Below are 6,000 nucleotides of genomic sequence, written 5' to 3'. Positions count from 1 at the left end.
AAGGTACCCCATCCTCACCATTTTCACATCTAAACACAAACCCAAACCACACTGTAAAAGAGTTTGTACAAAGACCCACTAAATGTCACCACACTGTAAACACAAGGTTGATGTTTGTGGCTACTCACAAAAGAAAGGGGAAGCCAATGGGGAGTCTTCCATCCTCCCTGTGGCAAACCAGGACTTGTCCTGGAAGAGCCTCCTTGGATATTATGTCCTTCCTGGCAAAAATTTGGGATAAATTCCCCAGAGGGCCCATGAGATCTTTTACAGTCAGATCTTTGAGAACAGAACTGATCAAACATCTCTAAGGTCAGGACAAAATGTAAATATGTTTTATCCAACCTATGAACATAGAGGTAAATCAGAGAACCTCACATATATGGCAGAGACCTTTCCCCCATCTCATGCAGCATAAATGTGTTTCCTGCAATCTCAATATGGACTGATGTTTATCATCTCCTAAGACAGTGGTCCTTAGGAAATGAAGAGCTTTTTGTTAGTTATTCTCCTCAAAACATATGAAAAGAACTGACTTGACAGACATGTGCACAAATCTTGCAAAATGTGTGCAGAAACATAACACTTAAAAGTAAGCCAAAACCAATCTTTAATACTTAAATCAAGATTTACTTGTTTCAAGGTAAGGTATAATTTTATTCCTTCTTCCTGATCAAATTGCTTGCTAAGAATATTGACTGTTTTAGGCAGGAATACTGAGGGCTTTCTGTAATGTATGCCATGCCTCAGAGGAGCCAAACCAGAATAAATTCAGCATCTGAATTCTCTTGCAAACCCATCCAACCCAGGACTAATAACCTGTGTCTTTAGAAAATGCTCCAGCATCAGACATACAAGATAGTTATGGCGCAATTAAGAAAAATCCTCTGACTCTCAGGTTCTCTCTGGACTCACCAGGGAATGCAGAAAAAAAAATAACTGGAACTGAACAAAGAAGCAGCTTATCATCTTGAAATATGCTGGGTTAATCGTCCCTTTAAAAGCAAATGTATTAGGAAAACATTAGATCCTTAGCCCTCTGTGACATAATTACACAGGCTTCTGATTAAACAGAGGCTCTCATTAAGTAAAACATTTTATTTTAGTTTCTTGTTGGTTGTTGGTATTATTGGGCTTCCTGCCCAATTCCAGCCAGGCTACCATATGAACAGTGAAAACAGCCAACATTGTTAATACAATAACAACAACAACACTTGGCACTTCCAGCCTTCCCTTGGTCTCAGAATCTTACAGCAATTCACAGATATTTCTTGGGTGCACCACGTGACAAAGTGGTGGAGCAGGTAAAGCTGACCATGTTTATGTTATAGATGGATAAACCAGGGCACACAGGGATTCACCTGCCTTGGCCTGCTGGAAAGTCAGTGGTGGGATCCAGAAGTCCTGAGGAGAAAACCATTTGGAATTACTGTTTCAGCTTCTTTCCTCCCTCCTTAATTGCTGTTGCTCTTTACAGGTTCCTTGTAGCAGAAGAGGACTTGTGCTGTGAAAAATCAAGCAGAGATGCAAAGCATAAGGAAAAGGCAATTAAGCATTGCTTATTGTTTGTAGTTTAAGAACGCCTGCAACAATTTCTCTCCCAAACAGATTTGTGGTGGTTTACATAAAGCAGTAAGGACCTTTTTTTGGCCAGCTGAGACGTAAAGTCTGCACTGTGGGTTAAAGCAGTAAGTAACAGAAGGATATTTTAGTTTCTAGATCACCAAATCTGCCCCTTCAGACACAGAGAGAGGCTTCTTTGCAGAGCTTCCAGTGATGGGAATGTAAGGAGAACATTTGTGCATGGGATAAGGGGTTAATTTATGAATGCACAACCTCTGAGTTGCCAACAGCACTGAGATTTCATCCTCCCATCTTCCTGATCCACCTTTGGCCAAGATACTTCTCCCCCAGGGGCTGGGAAGGGGGCTCTGGTAGCCTGGAGTGGATTTATGTGGCCAAACTTACAGAAAAATGCTTCATTCTTCAACCTGAAAAAGGGTGAATCAACTTTTGGCCTGCATCTGCAAACACCTCAGACACTGAAAGCTGAGCAGAGTTTACCTTTGCTGATCATGGTATGGATACAAGAGCAAAGTTCTGCAGAATACAGAGTTTCCCTTAACACAGAAGGGTTAATCCCTGAGATTAATATATATTTGTCACTGGTGTGCTGGCTAGTAAGGAGAGTCACTGCTGATTTACCAGATTTCTGCCACAGCCAAATAATTCCTTTTCTCTTTAGCCTGAAAGAGAGAACTTTGACATTTAGGAGCATGAAGTGTTAAACTCCTCAGCGAGGTTTAGAAACAAAATCTCACACAGTGCATATAAATATCATCTGTATCCAGCCTCCACCAGTGCGGATTGTAATTGGCACTGCTGTGAATTATCTGTTACTGATACACACCAACACCCCCTGATTTGTAAGCTCAGGTGCCCCTTCCTGGCTGCAAAAATGAAAACACAACACCCACGTGCAAACCTAATGGAGTCAGTATCAGAACAAGCTTTTAGGTCTGCGTGACAAGAGTAGCAGAGGTGGAAACCTGCTTGTCACTTATCCAGCTGGAGATGAACAACTGGCTTCAAAAGAAACTCAGGAGTGAAAGATTAAAGGGAAGATGACCATGAACTCTCCTTTCCCCAAAGAAGTTCAAAGCTTCCTGATTTAGGTTCTTATCGCACTATAAAGAGGGGAAGCAGGGAAGATAAAAAATTTAAAAATAAATGATCTTTAAGAAATTATCCTCATCTGAGTGTCCTCCAATATGTCTGGTCCTCTAAGTGTTAAGTGAATTGTAACTAGATCCTAGGGAGACAGTTGCAACCTGGTTATCAGTGGCAGTAAATGGAAGATAATAGCCCCACTAGAGAGTTATGAAATGGCTTGTCTTTGAGCTGCCAAAGTGTTTAGGCTCTCTTTTATTATATTCACAGCAGTAATCCGATATGTCCTGACTTCTGTCATCTGTATGTAATGCTTATCAACTCTCTGCCAGTGATTCACCCCCTTGTCAGGGACAATTATTCCTCAAAGTGCTGAGGTTACGACTGAAGCAATATTATGACTGGAAAGAAAATATGAAAGGTGCAGAGCATCACAGCCAGCAATCTCGGGGCTGACGTCAAAGTGGAGGAGAACATTGTTGATAAAAAAATAAGGCATAACAGGAGTGTTGCACTGCTGTTCCCACAGCACTCCTGAGCTCTGCTAAGGTCATGCATACCTATGAAGATGGTGATGGAAGGTTTTCCCATCCCTTTATTGGAGCTGGGTTTCCATACTTCCCTGGTTAGGTGTCCCTCTCAATTCCCTTTCTATGCTCCCATTTAAAGCCACTTAAAACTGAAGAGGCAGCGTGTGTTCTGTCCCTCTAAATTTGCAGACAGGAGCTCAGCCTAGGAAATTAATTTTCCACCAGAGGATCATAAAATGAAAAGCATAATCTAAGGGACAGAGGGCCCAATTTGCAGTTTTCAAGTTGCCTGAAATTACAGTAACACCTGCAGTGAAATTCTGCTCCAAGCATGCCCCGACCAAACTTTTCCATCACTCTTTCAGATGCCTCGGGCAAAACTGAAGTAAATTGTGATCCTGAGCTTGTGGCTAGGGGAAAGCACAAGTCAGTGTCCTGGCACCACGAGGGCAGGGCTGGGGAGCACAAGGATCTGGGATCAGAAGCTCAAGGCCACGGGGACAGCCAGGGGCTGTGGCATTTCTTTGTCTCCTCTCTCAGCAAGGGGTGGCTGTGGCTTGGGAGCTTTGTCAAGGGCAATGTGGAAAGGCAGCTGGTCAGTGAACATAATGGTGAGACAGGGAGGCCAGAGAGGGGTGGCAGATGGTCCCAGGGGCTGTCCAGCTGACCAACAGCAGCACCTATGCCCTGCATGCACATGTGGCACCGACCCAGGATGGGTTCTTAGGTGTCAGCCAGCACATAATTCACTGGGCTGAGGGTTTCAGCCTACAGAGTAACAGAAGTGGAGGAAAACAATACCTCTCTGTGGTGTTTTGATAGTCCTTGGGCTCTAAAGTACAGTGCAAACTCTGTATTTCAGTGCATTTTGCAAACAAGGGGTTGAGCAAGGCCATGTCCCTGCTTGGAGGGTCACACGGGTCCAATTGCAAGGTCAGGGAGACCCCAGTGAGGAGGCAAAACAAGCAGAGCTGGAGCAGGGCAGGAGGGAGGAGGCAGCCAGGGCTGAAAAAAAACGATGTCCCAAATCAGCTGTCTCAAATCAGAAAGTGGAGCCACCTCTCAGAGCGCAAGCCAGGCCTTGTGCAAGGTTTGGTGCTGCCTCTGGTGTTTGGTGCTTCAACAGGAGCCCACAGGGGTCCCAAGGGTCACGAGCAGCAGGGTCAGCCGAGCTTCCATCGGGAGGGAAACTGCCTCCAAAAGCACTGAGGAGAGGGAATGAATCACTGTGCCCTGTCTAATATATTGCAGTAATGTAATATAACAGCAATAACCCCCAGAGTACCATCTGGTGAACTTGTGACTAAACACAGCTTGTTTTGCTCAAGGCACACAGGCAATGGACAAGTATATATTTTATTCCTTCGCTTCACCCTGCCCAAGCACAAGTGGTAGCAAAGCTGGGAATTTTTAGACCATCTACAAATCAGAGCTGCAAGCAGTTATTTCTCCCCTATGAGACACACAGGCAGCTCGCTCTGCAGGAGGGTGCTCAGCAGCACAAACTCCTGAGCCTCAGTCATGGCCACCAAAGCAGACAGAGGCCTGATCTCAGCTGCTCACTCCCCATTTCTGACGCTGCAAAATTCCCCAGTAAAGCCCTGTGTAGGTGGATGTTTCAGGTGATATTTCCCAGGGAGGCCTGACTCACCCATGATGAATATTGGTGACGAGCTGCTCTGACCTTGGTCAGAGTTAATCCTGCAGGAATGAAAAGGTTCAGATTTCAGCACTCACTGGAAGAAAAGGGAAGAGAGGAGGAGCAGCCCCCTACTAAGATAAAGACATGACCAGTGGCTCTGCCATCAGTTACAGCATTGCTTGCATTTGGCATCACATTATGAAAATACCTATTCAGAGGGGAGAAGGAGATCAAAGAGAACATTTCCGTGGCGATGACTCTAGCTCCACTCCACTCTGCTCCCTCTCCTCCTCCCGTCCTTGGGGTTCCAAGGCTCCTGCTCTATTCATCCTCTCCGTGCCACCCCTGGTTTATAACACCACATCATCAGCAGCAGCGCTAATAACCCGCGATTCTTTCCCCCCATTGTGTTTGTCAGAGTCAGTAATCTGGGCACTACAGCAGCACAGCACTGAAAAGCTACAGTGTGTTCCTATAGCAACCAGCTAATCCGCAGGTGGAAGGTGATTGGGCACCTTTTGCACCGGAACAATAATTTGAAAGATCTTTTTCAGTGTGCTGCTCTGCAGCGTGAGTTCATTGTGCTGCAACCCACCACGAGCCGTTAGAAGCTGTCAGGGAAATGCACAAATCACAGCCAGGAAAGGCGAGGCCTTCCAGCAACAAGCCCTTGAAATATTTCACGGCAGGTTAAGAGGCCAAATTGTGTATGGCGAGATGCATTGTGTAGGATAAAACAAAGAGCTTGTATAATAAGCCAGTGCTGACAGTCTCCAAGTCAGGGAATCCCAGTGAAGTGTAAGGCTGTGCATGAATATGAGTTTTCCTGAGCTGTGGAAGGAAAACAGCTGTAATAAAAGAAAGTGCTGGGCAGAGCTCCCACATTCAGCTCTTCCAAAACCAATTACTCCCACCTGGCTATTCCCATTTCTCCTAAAACATCTCTTGTTACAGAAGAGAATTTAATATTCTCTAATTGAAACCTCTAATTTAAGGCATTTGCTTGCTATCCTCAAAGTCTGAAATCCTGGCCTGGACTTTCACAGGGTGATTAGATATTGTAGAAGTCTCAAATTTTTGGATATCCAAAGTCAAACTAAGAAACCTTAAAGAAATACACGTGTTTCCTCTGAAAGCCAGGCTTTGTTATATTTCTCA

At 44.8% G+C, this 6,000-nt stretch overlaps 1 long non-coding RNA gene across 4 annotated transcripts in view; it reads right to left on the bottom strand.

Annotated features, from left to right (window-relative positions):
• Window positions 1-1,129: 1,129 nt before the first annotated feature.
• LOC135452402 (uncharacterized) overlaps window positions 1,130-6,000 on the bottom strand; it is a 270,903-nt gene continuing 266,032 nt past the window's right edge. For all 4 annotated transcript variants that reach the window (XR_010441603.1, XR_010441604.1, XR_010441606.1 and 1 more), the window contains one exon: window positions 1,130-1,504. This is a non-coding gene — a long non-coding RNA (uncharacterized LOC135452402). The remainder of the gene's footprint in view (window positions 1,505-6,000) is intronic.

The sequence above is a fragment of the Zonotrichia leucophrys genome, chromosome 10, assembly GCF_028769735.1.
Source record: "Zonotrichia leucophrys gambelii isolate GWCS_2022_RI chromosome 10, RI_Zleu_2.0, whole genome shotgun sequence".
NCBI lineage: Eukaryota > Metazoa > Chordata > Aves > Passeriformes > Passerellidae > Zonotrichia > Zonotrichia leucophrys.
The sequence above is the reverse complement of the archived record's forward strand: the minus strand, read 5'-3'. Positions and strand labels throughout refer to the sequence as shown.